Source organism: Rhinatrema bivittatum, chromosome 8 (assembly GCF_901001135.1).
Source record: "Rhinatrema bivittatum chromosome 8, aRhiBiv1.1, whole genome shotgun sequence".
Taxonomy (NCBI): domain Eukaryota; kingdom Metazoa; phylum Chordata; class Amphibia; order Gymnophiona; family Rhinatrematidae; genus Rhinatrema; species Rhinatrema bivittatum.
Genome location: NC_042622.1, coordinates 140,947,802 through 140,968,409, shown reverse-complemented (window position 1 = coordinate 140,968,409; position 20,608 = coordinate 140,947,802).

The window sequence follows — 20,608 nt, the reverse complement described above, 5'->3', positions numbered from 1 at the left end:
AAAGTAAAGAGTCATGGGATAGGTGGTGATGTCCTTTCGTGGATTGTAAACTGGCTAAAAGACAGGAAACAGAGTAGGATTAAATGGACAATTTTCTCGGAAGGGAGTAGGCAGTGGAGTGTCTCAGGGATCTGTATTGGGACCTGTACTTTTCAATATATTTATAAATGATCTGGAAAGAAATATGAGTGAGGTAATCAAATTTGCAGATGATACAAAATTGTTCAGAGTAGTTAAATCACAAGCAGATTGTGATAAATTGCAGGAAGACCTGAGACTGGAAAATTGGGCATACAAATGGCAGATGAAATTTAATGTGGATAAGTGCAAGGTGATGCATATAGGGAAAAATAACCCATGCTAACACAATGTTGGGTTCCATATTAGGAGCTACCACCCATGAAAGAGATCTTGGTGTCATAGTGGATAACACATTGAAATCATCTGTTCAGTGTGCTACGGCAGTCAAGAAAGCAAACAGAATGTTGGGACTTATTAGAAAGAGAAAGGTGAATAAAATGGAAAATGTCATAATGCCTCTGTTTCGCTCCATGGTGAGACTGCATGTTGAATACTGTGTACAATTCTGGTCGCTACATCTCAAGATATAGTTGTGATGGAGACGGTACAGAGAAGGGTGACCAAAATGATAAAGGGAATGGAACAGCTCCCCTATGAGGAAAGACTAAAGAGATTAGGACTTTTCAATTTGGAGAAGAGATGGCTGAGGGGGGATATGATAGAGATGTTTAAAATTATGAGAGGTCTAGAACGGGTAGATGTGAAACAGTTATTTACTCTTTTGGATAATAGACTAGGGAGCACTCCATGAAGTTAGCATGTGGCACATTTAAAACTAATTGGAGAAAGTTCTTTTTCACTCAATGCATAAAAACTCTGGAATTTGTTGCCAGAGGATGTAGTTAGTGCCGTTGGTGTAGCTGTATTTAAAAAAGGATTGGATACGTTCTTGGAGGAGAAGTCCATTACCTGCTATTAATGAAGTTGACTTAGAAAATAGCCACTGCTATTACTAGCAACAGTAACATGGAATAGACTTAGTTTTGGGCTACTTGCCAGGTTCTTATGGCCTGCATTGACCACTGTTGGAAACAGGGTGCTGGGCTTGATGGACCCTTGGTCTGACCCAGTATGGCATGTTCTTATATGAGAACACTGAAGTAGTGGTAAACTGGATAACATTTAAAATAGCATAATAGTAGCAGAGGCTGGAGTACTGCAATTCCTAGGAAGGAGCAGCATGGAAATGAGATGTAGAAAAACAACTTGGAAGTTGATGTACAAATACTTAGTTTAAAATTCAGATCCTAAAAGCTATCATGGTGTAAAAGGACACTGATATGGTTACTGTAACTGAAACATGGTTCAGTAATCAATACTGGGAGATGAATATACAAAGAGGCTATTAAAAAAAAAAAAAGGGCAGGGAAACCTAACATGGGTAATGTATAGGCCTTTTACATAAAAGTAAAAGGTAGAAAACAAACATAATGTAGACTAAGGTGCTGGTGATGGGTGACTTAAATCTTTCAGGGAGGGCCACTTGCTGAATTGGCTAGATCCAGCTGACTACAGGAATCAAAAACATAAGAATATGATCTGCCCAGCCTTGCTCTTCATGTGATGCTCTAGAGCAGAGCTTTCCAAACTGTGTGTCGGGACACGTTAGTGTGTCGCCTGCAGTGTGCAGGTGTGTCGCGCAAGCCCGGTCAACTCTGATGCGAGTTTGGGCTTTTTTTTTCTAGAGATTCACTTTTTTTTTTCAGTTTATGGGTTGCTTATTATTGGGTGATTTTTGCTGTCAATCGTGTTTTTTTGGGGGGCTTGGTGGGTGGAACGAGCCCAGCCATCCTTGCATTGGCTGCTGCTGCCGATGAGGCCTGGCCATGAGGAGTACTGACTGCAAGCAGCAGTGTCTGGTGATCATGGAAGGGAGTGAAGCACTTAACTGGCAACAATCAAAAAGACGAGGTACATGAGTGTGGGGGCCAGACATGTGCTGGGGGGAGAGAGATGAGTGAGTGGGGGGCAAACGTGCTGGGGGGACAGACATGTGCTTGAGGGGGAGAGATATGTGCTGGGGGGAGGAGAGAGATGAGTGTGTGGGGGACAGACAATTTGTTTTATTATTGTTTCTCATAAATTATAACAATAACATGAATCTTGGAATATATATTTTTAATATAAATTTAAGGTTTTCATGAGATAGGTTGTGTCGTGAAACATTTTATGTATATATTTAAGGAAACATACATAAATTGTCGAAATATGTTTCGTTCGTTTAACCTTTAACCTCTTGTTTACTAGTAGACTGAATTACCGTGTCGTGAAATTATGTTTGTCTAAAAAGTGTGTCACCAACATGAAAAGTTTGGAAAGCTCTGCTCTAGAGACTATGGTCTCCTTTCTTTTGGGAACTTTTGTACTTGCCCCAGCATTTCTTGAATTTGGTTAGTCTCCCTGCAGAGGTAGTGGAGGTAATTTCATTTCACATACCCTTTCCCTGAAGAACTATTTCATGATGCTGCTCCTGAGATGACTAAGCCTTTAGGCCGGGGCTTCCCAAACCTGTCCTGCGGACCCACAGCCAGTCGGGTTTTCAGGATATCCATAATGAATATGCATAAGATACATTTGTATGCACTGCCTCCAAAACATGAAAATTTTCTCTCATGCACATTCATTGTGGATATCCTGAAACATTTTCTACAAAAATCCATCCAGTAAGCATTTGCTGGGCACACTAAAAGGATGTCTCCTCCTTTCCCCTCTCAAAAAAAAAGTGAATATAAATGACTGGTTTATTTTCAGTATCTTCTTCAGTCTTCTATAGGCATAAAACTACCACTTTCATGCTACCATAATCAACTACTGCTCTATAAATATGTAGGGGTAGATTTTCAGACGAGCGCGAACAGCCTACTTTTGTTTGCGCTCCAGGCGCAAACAAAAGTACGCTGGATTTTAGTAGATACGCGCGTAGTCGCGCGTATCGGCTAAAATCCTGGATCGGCGCGAGCAAGGCTATCGATTTCGTATAGCCTGTGCGCGCCGAGCCGCGCAGCCTACCCCCGTTCCCTCCTAGGCCGCTCCGAAATCGGAGCGGCCTAGAAGGGAACTTTCCTTTGCCCTCCCCTCACCTTCCCCTACCTAACCCACCCGCCCGGCCCTGTCTAAACCCCCATCCTACCTTTGTCTCCTCCTTTCCCCTCTCAAAAAAAAAGTGAATATAAATGACTGGTTTATTTTCAGTATCTTCTTCAGTCTTCTATAGGCATAAAACTACCACTTTCATGCTACCATAATCAACTACTGCTCTATAAATATGTAGGGGTAGATTTTCAGACGAGCGCGAACAGCCTACTTTTGTTTGCGCTCCAGGCGCAAACAAAAGTACGCTGGATTTACGTACGTAAATCCCCCCGCTGGCGCGCGGGGATTTACGCCTCCCAGAGGGAGGCGTAAATCCCCGCGCGCCAGCGGGCCTCCTGCGCGCAGGGCTGCGACCTGGGGGCGGGTACGGAGGGCGTGGCCATGCCCCCGGGCCGTAGCCACGCCCCCAAAACGCTGCCAACACGCCCCCGCAACGCCGCGCGCTCCGGCCCCGCCACCCGACACGCCTCCCGACACGCCCACTCCGAAAACCCCGGGACTTACGCGAGTCCCGGGGTTCTGCGCGCGCCGGTGAGCCTATATAAAATAGGCTCACCGGCGCGCAGGGCCCTGCTCGCGTAAATCCGCCCGGTTTTGGGCGGATTTACGCGAGCAGGGCTCTGAAAATCCGCCCCGTAATGAATAATTTACTTCAGACTTTATCAGCTCACTAAACCATAAATATCAACTTCTTGTGAATTTTAAATGAAAACTTATATTTTCAAATTCAACTTTTAAATAGCTCAAATTTTTTTATTTATTAAAACAATCTCAGCTTCATTTTGTTCTCTTACCTGCTGAGCTGTTTGGAATTTACTTGCAAAAAAAGTGTCAGGTAGCTATCATACATCTGTATCATAGGACAACTGCATAATTCGATTATATAAAGTTATGAATTTTATGTATTTCCTGCATGATGTCTTGAGTACATTCTGTATACAGTATATATGAATGGGACTTTATTTGCAAGTTGGAAAGCTATGACCACAAAAGCTCATAGTCTGGGCAATTTTAAATGTCATAGCTTTCCAACATTTCTCCTGTTGAGGTATTTTGAAAAGATTTTCCCTTATGAACCTATTATTATTGTACCATGAATATACACTGAATAAACTGCAGAGTTATCCCAGGACAAGCAGGATGCTAGTCCTCACATATGGGTGACGTCACTGACGGAGCCCTATTGCGGGAAAACTTTCTGTCAAAGTTTCTAGAAACATTTGACTGGCACTGTGAGGCCACTGAGCATGCCCAGCATGCCATGATATTCTCTGCCACAGGGGTCTTTCTATAGTCTTCGTTTTTCCACGCTGCTGTGGCAGCCTGTTCATGAAGAGATGCCGATTGCTGAACCTCTACAGGGCTCTGTGGAGGATATACCAGCACAGCCTCCGCTCTGTCCACACCAGTTGTAACACCGGAATTGTCTGATTTTATCAGACAAGCGGTTCTTCAGGCACTTAAGGAACAACAGTTAACTCCGGCGCCTTCGCCAATGCCGGTGCCTTCAGCACCGACGCCGATAACCCTACTGAAGCCGGTGCTCGCATCGAAGCAGATCCCTGCATCGGCACCGATACCGACGGTTCCATTGATGCCGATCTCGACACCGATACCGTCGACATTTTCGAAACCTCTGCTGGGGCACCCATCGATGCCAACCCCCATGCCGTTGATGCCAATGACGCCCGGGGACCTGGGACGACCGGAAATGGCACTCTTCCAACTTCTCATGAAGAAAATTGAGAAAGTAGTCGATGCCCTTCCATCAAAACCGTCAGAGGATACTTCTGCAGAGATACCCTCTGATGATTCACAACCAGGACCTTCGGGGCTCCATCATCCACCAAGATCCTCCTTGCTACCTCCATATCAGGATGATCCAAATGACACTTAGGATGATAACCACACAGATACATCATCTGAAGATTTTATATCAGAGCCTTCACCTCCAGATCAAAGGAAAAAGTCTCCACCAGAGGATTTATCCTTTAACATCTTCATTCAAGATATGGCAGACACCATACCCTTCACATTGGTTGCGGAAGAGGATACCAGACAGCAGACATTGGAGGTACTCCAATTTGTTGACCCTCCAAAGCAGGTATTGGCCATACCTATTCATGAGGTTCTCCTAGATCTACAACATCGACTCCGGGAGCACCCATGCTCTGTACCTGCTGTCAATAAACGAATGGACACTACGTATCTGGTACAATCTGTTCCTGGATATCAAAAATCGCAGCTTCTTCATCAGTCAGTAGTGGTGGAATCTGCTCAAAAGAAATCAAAAAGATACGTCCGCATTCTTCGACTCCCCCAGGGAAAAATCATAGATTTTTAGACTCCCTGGGTAGGAAGGTATACCAAGGAGCTATCCTGAATACCAGAATTTCCTCCTACCAACTCTACATGACTCAGTATCAGAGGAATCTGTGGAAACAGATGCAGAAGTTCACTACATCTTTACCACAGCAATATCAGGATGCAGCCCAGGCGATCATCCATAAGGGACTTGAAGCTGGGAAGCATAAAGTCAGGGCTGCTTATGATAGCTTCGAAACAGCTTCCAAGACAGCGGCTTCTGGGATTTGTGCTAGGCGCTGGGCATGGCTTAAGGCCTCTGACCTTAGACCTGAGGTCCAAGATAAACTGGTCGATTTGCCATATCTTGGAGACAACCTATTCGGTTCAGAGGTCCAAGACGCTGTGGCACAACTGAAAGAGCATACAGAAACCCTGCGCCAACTATCACTAGTTCCACAGGAATCTGCCACACAGCCATCTCGCCGTCCTCCACAACGTGAACCCAGATGTCCATTCTACCGGCAAAGACATTACTACCCTCCAGCATCGAGGGGCAGGTCCACTAGGCCGCAGCAACATTCTCAGTCCAGACAAAGAAGGACTGCTCGACCTCAGCCCCCCGCCACAGACTGGACCAGCTGCGGGGTTTTGAGGCCACAACCAGGGAACAAATCCATCTCCTCAACCCTCGAGCAGATTTACCAGTAGGAGGCCGAATATCCTACTTTTACAACCAGTGGATAACCATAACAACAGACCAATGGGTACTTCCCATAGTCTCTCGAGGTTACAAACTCAATTTCCTTTCAATTCCAACAGATTCTTCTCTGAGACCATAGCCGCAGGACGAATCTCACATAATTCATCTACAAGCAGAATTATCCACTCTTCTGAGAACCAGAGCTATACAACTAGTGCCCCGGACTCAGCAGGGCAGAGGATTCTACTCCCGTTATTTCCTCATTCCAAAGAAAACCGGAGGCCTACGTCCCATCCTCGATCTCAGAAATCTCAACAAATTTCTGAAGAAAGAAAAGTTCAGAATGGTCTCTTTAGGCACCATGCTTCCACTTCTTCAAACAGGAGATTGGCTTTGTTCTCTGGATCTTAAAGACGCTTTCACTCACATCCCAATATTCCCTCCTCATCGCAAGTATCTGCGCTTCATGGTGGGTCATCAACATTTCCAATACAGAGTACTGCCATTCGGACTTGCCTCTGCTCCCAGAGTATTCACCAAATGTTTGGCAGTAATAGCAGCACACTTGCACAAGGAAAGTGTCCATCTCTTCCCATATCTGCACGACTGGTTCATCAGAAGCCAATCTCAAGAAGGAGCTCTGGCTTCTCTCAGTCGAACAATTCCTCTACTTCATTCCATGGGCTTTCTCATCAATTATCAAAAGTCGCATCTCACTCTGTCTCCCCTGCTTCAATTTATAGGAGCAGAATTGAACACCATCCTCTTAAAGGCCTTTCTACCCGAGGATCGGGCAGAGACACTTTCCCTTCTGGCAAAATCCACTTACTCACAGAAATAAGCGACAGCTCATCAGTTTCTAACCTTACTAGGCCACATGGCCTCCACAGTTCATGTCACTCCTAGGGCAAGGTTAGCCATTAGCGTCACTCAATGGACTCTAAGGTCACAATGGATCCAAGCCATTCAACCACGGTCCTCTCCAATTCAAGTAACCCACCAGCTCCGTTCATCGCTACTTTGGTGGGTGAACAAGGACAATTTGCGCAAGGGCCTACCCTTCCAACAATCTGTCCCACAAGTAACTTTAACTACAGATGCATCCACCTTGGGTTGGGGAGCCCATATAAACAATCTCTAAACCCAAGGTACTTGGACAAAACTCGAAGCAACATTTCAAATCAATTTCCTGGAACTTCGAGCTATACGTTATACCCTGCATACGTTCAAGAACTGCCTTTCACACAAGACTGTTCTGATCCAAACGAACAACACAGTAGCCATGTGGTACATCAACAAACAGGGAGGTATGGGTTCATACCTCCTTTGTTAAGAAGCTGCACAGATTTGGGACTGGGCCCTGCCACACTCAATCTTTCCCAAGGCCACTTATCTGGCAGGCATTCACAATGTACTGGCGGATCGACTCGGTCGTCAGTTCCAACCACACGAATGGTCCTTGGATACCGCAATAGCGACCAGGATATTTCAGCGTTGGGGGTTAACCAACAATAGATCTCTTTGCGTTACATCTGAATCGCAAAGTGGACAAATTCTGTTCTCTACACAAACAGAAAAACCAGCCAGCCAAGGACGCCTTTGCTCGCCCTTGGAACTCAGGCCTTCTATACGCGTATCCTCCAATACCGCTCATAACCAAAACTCTAGTGAAGCTACAACAGGACAAGGGTTCCATGATACTCATAGCCCCGTATTGGCCTCGACAAGTATGGTTTCCCACACTTCTGGACCTCTCAGTCAGGGATCCCATTCGTCTGGGAGTAGCTCCCACTCTCATAACTCAGGAGCAGGGTTGGTTGCGCCATCCCAACCTTCAATCCCTATCCCTGACAGCATGGAGGTTGAAAGCTTGATCTTACAACCACTCAGTCTCTCAACCAATGTATCTCAAGTGCTTATAGCTTCACTTAAACCTTCAACACGAAAGAATTATTCTTCGAAATGGAAAAGGTTTACTTTGTGGTGCAGGCAAAAGAGTATTGATCCTTTCACCTCCCCACAACTTCTCTACTAGACTACTTATACCATCTTTCAGACTCTGGTCTCCAGACTTCATCTGTAAGAGTCCATTTAAGTGCAATCTCAGCTTACCATAACAAGATGGGAGATGCACCAATATCCATACAACCTCTTTGTCAGCAGGTTTATGAGAGTTTTAACTCAACTTAAGCCACCAATTCGGCCGCCAGTCACAGAATGGGACCTGAATTTGGTCTTAACAAGGTTCATGCGTTCTCCTTTCAAACCCATGAACTCCTGTGATCTTAAATTTCTCACATGGAAGACTATCTTCCTCATAGCCATTACATCAGCTAGAAGGGTTAGTGAGTTACAAGCACTTGTCACGTACTCACCCTATACAAAGTTCTTACATGACAGAGTTGTTCTCCATACACATCCAAAATTCCTTCCCAAGGTAGTCAAGGAATTCCACTTGAACCAATCCATAGTTTTGCCCACATTCTTTCCAAGGCCTCATTCTCACCAAGGGGAACGGGCCTTACATACCTTGGACTGTAAGCGTGCGCTAGCATTTTACTTAGACCGCACTGCAGTCAATAGGAAATCCACTCAGCTCTTTGTATCTTATGATCCAAACAAACCGGGTAAAGCAGTGGGTAAACATACTCTATCCAACTGGTTAGCAGATTGCATACAGTTTTGTTATGAAAGAGCAGGCCTTCCTCTCCAAGGGCGAGTAAAGGCACATTCAGTAAGAGCAATGTCAACCTCAGTAGCACACTCGTTCAGTGCCAATTCTTGACATAAAAAGGACGACCAGATTCAGCCTATGGACAATCTGTCTTAAAGAACTTGTTTCCGGTTTAATCCCAACTCCTACATCCAACCTGCTGTGATCTTCGGCTGACTCATTTTCACCAACAATACTTCACTGTTGCTTCACTACAAAATGACTCAGCCTCTAGCTTGCTAAACACCCATATGTGAGGACTAGCATCCTGCTTGTCCTGGGATAAAGCAAAATTCCTTACCTTGCATTAGATGTTATCCCAGGACAGCAGGATGTAGTCCTCACAAAACCCAGCCGCCACCCCGCGGAGTTGGGTATGTTACCTTTTATTATTTTATTTTTGTTAAAGCTTATTGCTGTATACGAGACTAGAGAGAGACCCCTGTGGCAAAGAATATCATGGCATGCTGGGCATGCTCAGTGGCCTCACAGTGCCAGTCAAAAGTTTCTAGAAACTTTGACAGAAAGTTTTCCCGCAATAAGGCTCAGTCAGTGACTTCACCCATATGTGAGGACTACATCTTGCTGTCCTGGGATAACACCTATTACAAGGTAAGCAATTTTGCTTTATAGAAGGTTGCTGACATGCTAAAACGTAGGCCTGGGACTGGATGCAGGCTCACGCTGGGGACTGGATGTAGTGTACAAGCTGAACTAGGGACAAGGGCAAGGACTGAGAAATGGACAAGGTGGTGCAAGATAGAACAAGGACTGGACAGGGCAGTGCAAGGCAGAATAAGGATTTAATTAGACAAGATGACTAGTTCCCCTGAAGCAGCGAGCAGTTGAGCTCAGAGATATGCTGGCGGGTCTGCTCTGTAACCTGTTCAATATATCATTGGAAATGGGAGTGGGGCCGAGCGATTGGAGAAGAGCGATGGTGTCCCATTTCACAAGAGGGGGAGCAGAGAGGAGGCTGAAAACTACAGGCCAGTTAGCCTCACCTCTGTGGTGGGAAAATTAATGGAGACTCTGCTGAAGGAAAGGATATTGAACTATCTACAATCTGGTGGGTTGTGCGATCTGAGATAGCATGGATTCACCAGGGGAAGTTCCTGTCAGATGAATCTGATTGATTTTTTTGATTAGGTTACTAGAGAATTGGATTGATGTGATTTACTTGGATTTTAGTAAAGCTTTTGATACGGTCCCACATAGAAGACTCATGAATAAAATGAGCTTTAGAGTGAGCAGCAAGGTGGTGACATGGATTACAAAGTGGCTGATGGATAGAAGGCAGGATGTGATGGTAAATGGAACTTGTTCTGAAGAGAAAATGGTGTTAAGTGGAGTGCCACAGGGATTGGCGTTGGGAACGGTTGTGTTCAATATCTTTGTGAGCGAACTAGGGGTCACGAAATGAAACTCCAGGGAGGATGACTCAGAACCAATATTAGGAAATATTTCTTCACAGAAAGGGTGGTGGATGCCTGGAATGCCCTTGCAGAGGAGATGGTGAAGACAAAAACAGTAAAAGATTTCAAAGGGACATGGGATAAACAGTGTGGATCCCTTAGGGCTAGAGGATGTGAATGAAGAAAAGAGTGCATGGGGGTAACTTGCTGGTATAGCGGTTACTACCCTTAACCAGTAAGCCTTTATGGTGTTGATGCAACTCCATTATTGCTCTCTGCTTCAATGGCAGGGGGGAAAAGGGGAATTAGACTTGCACAGTCTGGGAAACTAATAATTATAAAGGTGGCTTGTATGCCCAGTAATTACAACCATAAACTTGCTGGGCAGTCTGGATGGACCATTTGGTCTTTTTCTGCTGTCATTTCTATGTTTTTATGTTTCTAAGAGATCTGCCAGGTACTTTCAACTTGGATTGGCCACTGTTAGAAAGGGCTTGATGGACCCTTGGTCTGACCCAGTATAGCATATCTTCTGTTCTTATCTCCCATGCTAAACGGTCAGAAGTGAAAGGGCTGGTTAATGGGGATTTTCTCCTTCAAACTCCCCCCAATAAAGAGCATTCCCTTTCTCTGCCACCTCAAAAGATCTCTCCAAGACATTATCACCAAATTCGCCTTTCTCTTCCCCATCTGATGAATGACACTGGTCCCTTCAGGGGCATTCCTGACTTTCCCCTGCCTTATAAATGATGTTAGCCCTATTAAGAAGCATTCACTTCCCCCCCCCCCCCCCCCCCCGAAGAATGACATCTCCCCCTAGAGTCTACCTAAGATCACACCACTCCACCTCTAGAATGGTCACTTACTATTTTGGAACTTCCCCCTTCTTTTCTGGCAGGAGGGACTGCAGAGCCTGTGAATGAGGCTGTCCTGTATATCAAATTGTGCTAGAGAAGAAGGGACACCGCTGGAAAGGTATGTGACCATTCTGGCATGATGGATCTTAGGCAGCCTCCAGAATAGTTGATGCCCCTGTGGGGGCCTACGTTATTCTTTAGGGAGAGGCATATGTCAAAAGGGGATTGTGATGCTGTGTGCATAGATGTCAGAATAGTGCTGGGGGGCTGCAGAGGCCATAGCTCCCCAATATTTTCACAAGTAACTTTGCCTCGGAGATCAGGGACCTTCTAAATAATGCATTGGTGGCAGCAGGATAGCACTTGACACATTGTTCTTCTGCCTACCTGCCCAAGAAGAGAATAATTGGTGGCAGAATGAGCACTGCAATTGCATCCCTGGATCTCCTCACTCACCCACTCATTTAGATAAACAGGAGGAGAAGACGATCAGCCTGGTACTTCTTTTTCCTTCGCCCCTACCAAGTTTGAGCATCATACTTTGAATCATGTGGGGCCAGCAAGAGAGAAGGAAGTGCCAGAGACTCTGGCTATCTCCTTACCCTATTTACCAGGAGTGGGTGAGTGAGGGGATTCTGGGGGCACGGGGGGAAAGGAGTGACCCAGTAATCAAATGGGGTGGGGATTAAATCTACTAGTGATCAGGAAGGATGGAGAGACTGAGTGTACTGGGGATGTGGAGGATGGGGGAGAAGGGAGGAAGGGACAGTGAACTGGGGATGAGAGTAGAGAAGGGAGGGAGGGTGTGAACTGAGGATGGGTGGAAAGGAGGGAAGGATAGAGTAATCTGAAAATGAACGAGTGAAGATTGTGGGGGGGTGGCAGTGAAGGAGGTGCGTGAGAGGATCAGAGTGAAGGAGGGGAGGGGGCTTGTGGGGAACATAACATAAGAGATTGCCATACTGGGTCAGACCAAGGGTCCATCCAGCCCAGCATCCTGTTTCCAACAGTGGCCAATCCAGACCATAAGAACCTGGCAAGTACCCAAACAGGATGAAGGAGGGCAGGGGATTGAGCGAGGGAGAGCGAAGAAGGTGAGTGAGGGGATTGTGGAGAGGAGATAGTTGGGGAAGGGAGGCGGAGACAAGGGCAAGGCCGGTGCAAGGGCATTAGGCACCCTGGCAAACCTGCCTTGTGCCACCTCCTCCCCTCCCCCCCCCCCCCCCCCCCCCCCCCCCCCGATCCAGGCCCTGGCCTTGGCCGAAACATACAAGTAAAAATTATGCAGCAATAAAATTAAGAAATATAAAACATCAATAACAGTAAAACCATTCTAGTAAAAGGAATATTTCAAAATAGCAGACAAATAATTACAAAATTAAAAAATAAATGTTCCAGCTCCAAAACAAAAATTGAAAAATAGCACACACATCAAATATTAACACCCAATGATTAAAACTAACAAAACTATCTGGGAACTTTTAATTTCCAGATGCCCTGAAATTGATGGGGTGGGGAGCAGGGATTGTTGTGCACAAACTTTCTCTTTTCTCTCATATATATACATACATAATTATACTCATGTGTTCTTTTTCACACACAAACACACACATTTGCTCTCTCGCTGTCATACCCTCTGTCCCCCACATACACATGCCCTTATTCACTCAGACAGGCCCCTTCTCACACCACACACACACTTAGGCTCCTTGTTTCATTCACACACGTACTTTTACACAGACTCCTTCCCTCTCACTAACACCATCATTCTCTCATAAACACACACAATCCTTTCACACACACACACACACACCCTCATACAAGCTCCCTCTCACATACATATTCCTTCATAAAGGCTCCCTCTCTCACACACACACCTTCCCTCTGTCTCTCTCTCTCTCTCATACACTCCCTCATACAGACACTGTCTGTCTCTTGCACACACACACACACTTCATACAGGTTCCCTCTCTCACTGGCACACACACCCTTACACAGGTTCCCTTTCTCACACACACACATGCACTCTCACTCCCACACACAGGCTCCCTCTCTCTATCTCATACACACACAGAGGCACCGCTCATGGTCTGCCAAGTCTGCTTCTCAGCTGTGAGCAGGATGGGCGCCGCTTGCAGCCAACCAAGTCTCTTCTATCAGCCACGAGCAGGATGGGCGCTGCTCACAGTTGTTGAGTCTTCTCTCAGTGGCGAACAGGATGAGCTCTGCTTGTGGCCTACCGAGTCTCTACTCCTCTCGGCCACCAGTGGGATGAACTCTGCTTGTGGCCCCACATGGCTGCTCTTTGCCGCCCCCAACTGGTTGGCGCCATAGGCGACTGCCTAGTGGATGTACCGGCCCTGGGCAAGAAGCAAGAGCAAGGTTTGTGGAGAGGAGAGGACTGAGGGTTGAGGATGGGGTAGGGGATGAAAGCATGTGGGGGTGGGGGATAGGGGGAGAGAGGAGGGCTGAAGAAGGGGTAGAAGAGAGAGAGGTGGGATACTGGAGGGGGAAGTGCTGGAGCAGGAAGGAAAAGAGAGGGCCTAGGAGAGAGTACTGGTCATCGTTTTTGTTGGAGAGTAGCATTATGCTGGGGCCACTGAGCCTTTGTTGTTTTCTTTGGAGGGGGCAAGCCTCTTCTCTTTCTACCCTGCTCCCAGCTCTCTCCTCCCCAGCATTCCATCTCTCTTCCACATCCACCTCTCCCCTCAACCCCTGTCTCTCTCCACTCTTGCTCCCTTCTGCCTACCCCATTGCCCCTCCTTTCCCTTCTTCTCACTTCTCCAATCCTTTCTCCCTTCTGCTCCCTTCCTGCTCCTTTCCCCTGCTCCTACCCTCTTCTCTTGCTCTTTCTTCTCCTGCTGCCACCACCCCTATCCCTACCACCACCTCTACCCCTTAGGGAATAGCCACTGCTATTAATTGCATCAGTAGCATGGGATCTTCTTGGTGTCTGGGTAATTGCCAGGTTCTTATGGCCTGGTTTGGCCTCTGTTGGAAACAGGATGCTGGGCTTGATGGACCCTTGGTCTGACCCAGCATGGCAATTTCTTATGTTCTTATGTTCTTACCCTTACCCCCCACAATAAAAACTACAAAAAAAAAATACTAGCACAACATAGTACCGTATTATGTTGGGGCCGTGGATCTTTTATTGTTTTTCTTGGGAGTAGAACTCTCTTCCTGGCCCCCAGACCTCTCCTCTTTCTCTCCTGCCTCCCCTTCAGCTCCTTCCTTATTTCTTTTCAGCACCCCACTTCAGTCCCTATCCCCCTTCTTCAGTATCCCTCCCTTCTCCCCCATTCAGCACCCTACATCTCTCCCCTATCTTCTTGCTTTCTCCCCTTATTTATTTATTTATTTATTTAACTCTTTTATATACCGACTATATTAAATATCTTCAAAACAAGAGCCAATAAAAACTTTTCATGGTCATATTCGTGTTCAGCACATCAAGATACTACCGAGTAGGACCTTTTTAGGTCAGTAACACTTTCATTGTTGCCCAGTGTTGCCTGTCACCGGCCCGATGGTCTCTCATGTGACCCGGGACTCGACGAGATTGGGAGTGGGTTTGCAACGGGGAGACTGGGAGGAAGAAGGAACTGGCTTCTCACAAGAACTACAAACAACTTTATCCCCTATCGATCAGAGACCTCCTGTAAACCCTGCTGAGGTATACAACCGGAATATTTCAGACTCTCCGGAACAGCGAGCTGAAAGTCTGGAGCTTGGCTTGGGGCCCTCTGTAGCGAGGGAAGCCAGGGAATTGCAGCGTTTTCTCGCGGAGCAGGAGGCGCTTTGGGCAGCACAGCCACACCACTTACTGGAAGAGAAGTACAATCTTTTCTTTTTTCCTACTAGGAAAGAAAAGTTAAAACCTGATGTGATTTCCCTAGACATAATTTGGGATGCCATACAAAATGTTAACGACAACCTTTTTCAGCAGCTGTTTATATAAATTGGATGGATAATAGAGTCAACAGGAAATAAAAACAAAGTAACATCTCTGGAGGGAAAATTAAAAGATTCCTTGGATGTCCAACAAAAATTAATTAAAGAAAATCAGCTATTATGAAATCGTATGGAGCAGTTAGAAAATTGTTAGAGGGAAAAACTTGAGGTTTATTAATTTCCCTAAAGATCCGCTGGTTACTCCGCGTGATATGTGGACAAAATATCTATCTCAAATACTGAAGATTCCGGAACAAGCTTTTCCACCCATGTCAAGGGTATATTATATTCCATCTTACAAGAAGAATCCTGATCTAAATAAGGGCTTTCAAATTCTTTTACCAACTACACCTGAACTAGAACTTGATGTTACAAACATATTAGAATCTACGCGGAAAGATCAAGTTGGACCTGCTACATTGATTGCCTCTTTTCTGTTAGATTCAGATAGAGAATGGTTACTTCGTAAAGTTCTTCATACTTGGGATGAGCCCTTTTTGGGGTTAAAAATATCTATTTTTCCTGATTTGGCAAGGCCCATACAACTGAGGAGAAGGCAATTCCTACAACTGAGATCCCAAGTCCTAAGTTTGGGTGCAATGTTCTTATTGAAATACCCGTGTGATTAAGTATAGAAATAACACCTATATATTTTTTGTTCCAGAGCAGTTGGAACATTTTTTGAAAAATAAAAATCCTATTATTAATGAACCATCTGAGCCAGACATGGAGTGAGTGCACAATGTCCTTAGCTTAGCACAATCATATTAAGGCAACCCGTAGACAGATCCGTTTAAATTTCCACTGATAAAACTATAATTTGCCTCTGGTTGTGTATATCTCCTCCCTCTAATTGAGGACTATATGCAGAATGTGTTATGATTTTAATTGTATGCTTCAATCTATAACGATTGTTGGACTTTATATTGTCTGCTTTCTAATTCAAGTTTATTTTCTTGAATTGTAATGTAAACAGTTATAAATAAAAAAATTAAAAAAAAAGAAATGCAGCAATGGAGAAACAGAGACATCACCAGTCCCCATAAATCATTCATCAAACAATAAAATCAAGGAATATAAATTAATCTTATTAGTAAAACCATACTTGGAAATATTCTTTTTATAATGATCTAAGGAATAGAATAACATCCAATAATTAAGAGCTCATACAAAATTTAAAAAATTTCCCAAACAACAATAAATTATTTCAAAATGGCAGACACAGACATCCAATAAGTTAAACTAATAAGGATGGAAAATTTACCACTCTCCATACCTAAAAACATTTTATTTCCAGTATCCTGAGTAAGGCATGGATTAGTGAGGCAGCACAAATTTTCTTCACACACACACACACACACACACACACACACACACACACACACACCTCCCAAAAAGGTTCCCATACACACACACCTCCCACACAGGTTCCCATACACACACACATACACACCCACACAGGTTCCCATACACACCCACACTGGTTCCCATACACACACACACCCACACCCCAGATAGGTTCCCATACACACATACACATCCCAGACAGGTTCCCATACACACATATACCCACACCCTAGACAGGTTCCCATTCACACACACACACACACACACACCCCAGACAGATTCCTATCTCTCCACACACACACACACATCCCAGTCAGGTTCTCATGCACACAGAAATACACACTCGCACACACACCCCAGATAGGCTCCTATTCACATACCCCCCCACCTCCAGTCAGGCTCTCATTCACATATCCCCCTTCCAGTCAGACTCCCATTCATCCCAGTCAGGCTCCCATTCACACAACCACATTCCCACACCCCAATAAGACTCTCATTCATTCATTCACACACACACACATTCCACCGGGAGCCATTCTGCTGCTCCTCCTCGTGTGCCGGCTCGTGCACTAATCAAACCACGCGAGCCTAGCACTTCCTCTATGTTGATCTTATGGTACCTACTGCTGAAAATGTGCTACATGTATTTTGGGAAGTAAACAATGGCACCAAAAATAGGAGAAATGGCTCCTTCTTTCTTTGGCCGCCGGTGAGATGGGGTCCACCAGTGGCCTCATGGAATGATTCCTCTTCCGGGCCACCAGTGCGATGGGGCCCTGCTCCCAATGCCACCACACCGGGTGTGCTGCCCTGGGCAATTGCATGGTTTGCACACCCGGTGGCACCGGGCCTGTATCTGTCCTCCTAGATACCCTGTGTAACCTACCACACAGATTCAAGAACATTCAAATTTCATGGAAGACAAAGCAAAGTAGACATTATGCTCAGGGCCGGATTTACACATTTCTATGCCCTAGGCCAAAGCACAATTCTGCGCCCCCTCCCCCTCAAAAGTTGATTTATAATTTTCAATTTAATATGTAATCCCTGTCAGTTATTCAAAACATATTTAAACTTGCAACAAGTGAACCCAGAAGCAAAATAAAACAGACCAAAACCAGTAAAAAAATGTTCAGCCCGTGGGACCCGCATCGCCCCGCGGAATTTCTTCTACCCGACCCGCGCTGAAATATTTTGAACCCGGCCCGCAGGTTCAGGTCGGGCCAGCCCGCAAAATGCAGACGTCTGCCTATATAACCCATACGAGGTACGACGATTACTTCTTTGGTTAGTTCAAATTATTCAACCAGATGGCGTATTCGATACAAAAAACAATGAATAAAATTGACATAAAATGCAGAAGATTTACATCGATTCTCATCTGACATTACAGAATTTTATTGAAATGTTTTGCATTTTGTGTCAAACTTACATTACACCACGTTAAATGATGGTGCATAAACAAGCCATAAGTTGTGTATGTTTCATGTTTTGTAATAAAAATCGCAGCCCCCTTACAATTTGGCGAACACCACTGTCAACTTTTTCTGCTTATGGCTTTCAGCCCTGAGTTAACAAAACAGTATATAAAAGTAGTAACGATATATTTTACGTACCTATTATCAGTAGATATGTAGAAGACAAGCGATATGAGCGTAATGAATTACTTGGAATCACTATTGTAACACCAAATCTGGAATTTTCCTTTTTTTTTTTTTTTAATTCTTTATCACTTTTCTAATACAATTGTATTATAAAGTATTACAGGAAACATGTTACAGTACATTAGATAGAAACAAGTTACATCATTTTAACCAAAATTTAAGAAAGTAAACTCCTAATGTAGTAACCAGTTCTCATTATAATTAACACTAGGGGGGAGAATATTCGAGGCTACTTAGGAAAATTTGTCATGCAAGGCTTAACCTAATAACGGATGTTGTATTCCTTTAACTATACCTTGAAACCTACGGGGTAACTTGGGGAACACTGGAATCCAAATAAACCCTTAGTTCCTCAGGAGAGAAAAATATAAATGTATCAGATTCTTTCTTAATGATACACTTACAGGGGTATCGTAACAAAAAGGTATCCCCTAGGGATATCACCTCCTGTCTCATATTTAGGAATCCCTTTCGTCTCTTCTGCGTTATTTTAGATATGTCCGGAAACATGCGGACCTTACTGCCATCTAACAAGGTATTTAAATTTTTGAAATAACATATCATTAATCTACTGATATCCTGTTCCAGTATCAAGGAAATTAAAAGAGTGGAAAAATCAATGATCTCAATGGCAGAAGATTCCAGAAAATTAGTCAAATTTTGAAAATCAATAGGGGGAGCCACCCGTTCATTTAAACGATTTTGTGCATTTGACGGAAGGAAATACATCTTATTTATTAAAGGAAACGGTGTCTCAGGTAAATGAATTTCTGCAAGATATCTCTTAAAGGGATTATAGGCATTTCCCCCATTATTCTTGGAAAGTTATTTAATCTTAGGTTAAGACGACGGTTTAGGGGTGTGAATCGTGTGATTGATCGTCTTAACGATCGATTTTGGCTGGGGGGGGAGGGAAATCTGATCGTCGTGTTTGTTTTTTTTAAAATCGTTAAAAATCGTAAATCAGGGGAGGGCGGGAAAACCGGCACACCAAAACAACCCTAAAACCCTCCCGAACCTTTAAAACAAATCCCCCACCCTCCCGAACCCCCCCAAAATGTTTTAAATTACCTGGGGTCCAGTGGGGGGGTCCCAGCGCGATCTCCCACTCTCTGGCCACGGCTGCGTTAAGAGAAATGGCGCCGGTGGCCCTTTGCCCTTATCATGTGACAGGGCAAAGGTAGCGCCGGCGCCATTTTGGTTCCTGGCTCCCGACATCACGCGTGCAGGAGATCGCTCCCGGACCCCCAGGGACTTTTGGCCAGCTTGGGGGGCCTCCTGACCCCCACAAGACTTGCCAAAAGTCCAGCGGGGGTCCGGGAGCGACCTCCTGCACGTGGGCCGTATTGCCAATATTCAAAATGGCGCCGGCGCTACCTTTGTCCTCACTATGTCATACGGGTGACCGTCGCTCCTGATATTTCTGTGGATGGGGCAAAGTGGGCAGAAACTAGGCATGCACATTTCTCCCTGGCCACACCTGGGAAAGCTTACATTTACAGTTGCTCGGTATAGCTGCAAATTAATCTATATTTAGCCCCTCTGCTTGGGGAAATTTCCTAACCAGGGATCTAGTTCCCTAATTCCAGGGGTAGGTGGCTAAAACTACTTAGAAAATTGGCCTCCTAATGCCTATTCCTTTGAATCAATTAATTAACCACAACTGTACAGTTAAGAGTATAGAACTCAATGAGCTGATGTTGCCTTGTTATAGTGGTGCTGGTGATCCTTTTTATTTTGGTTTTTAATACTAAGGTTTAAACTGTGAAACCAAAATAGATGAGTGTGAATCAAATCCATGCCACAATGCCGGCACAAGCAGTGACCACGTGGGCTTGTATACCTGTACCTGCTCTCCAGGTTATGAGGGAACACGCTGTGAGAGCCAGCCATGTAAAAAGGGAGAGAAGTGCAAAGATCTTATCAATGGGGAAGAAACATATCCCTTTGTGCTTCATGCTATAGAGCCTCTTCTGTGGTATAGCCTCAGATGTATTTCTTCATATCTGGCTATTTGCCTTTCATTTTATTTAAACTGTAGGCCACGGAATACTCATAGTCAAAGTTTTCTAAACATTCTACCTATCAAAATATGGTTATGCTATATGAGTTCATATCTGCAATATTTCTGTTTAAAGGAATTTCCAGAGATATGCTGCATATGTGTTTTATGCACTGTGTATGCTGCACAAATGTGATTCATACTATATTGTGGAAGTCGACTGTAGCCGACTTGCCTTTAGTGGATTTTAAATCCCAGTACTAAGGGCTGAGCTTTTTCGGATTTTGTATTCTGCCAAGTAATTAAACATGGAGTCAGCTAGGCTGCAAGACATGCAAAGAAAGTCCTTTCAAAACTTGTTTACATAACCTTGGTGCAGATTTGCTTGGATTTTTAAATTGGTCTTTGTGACATCAGCTCAGTAACAATGGCATTGCTGCTTTATTTCAGGTATCAGTGTGATTGCAGTGACACA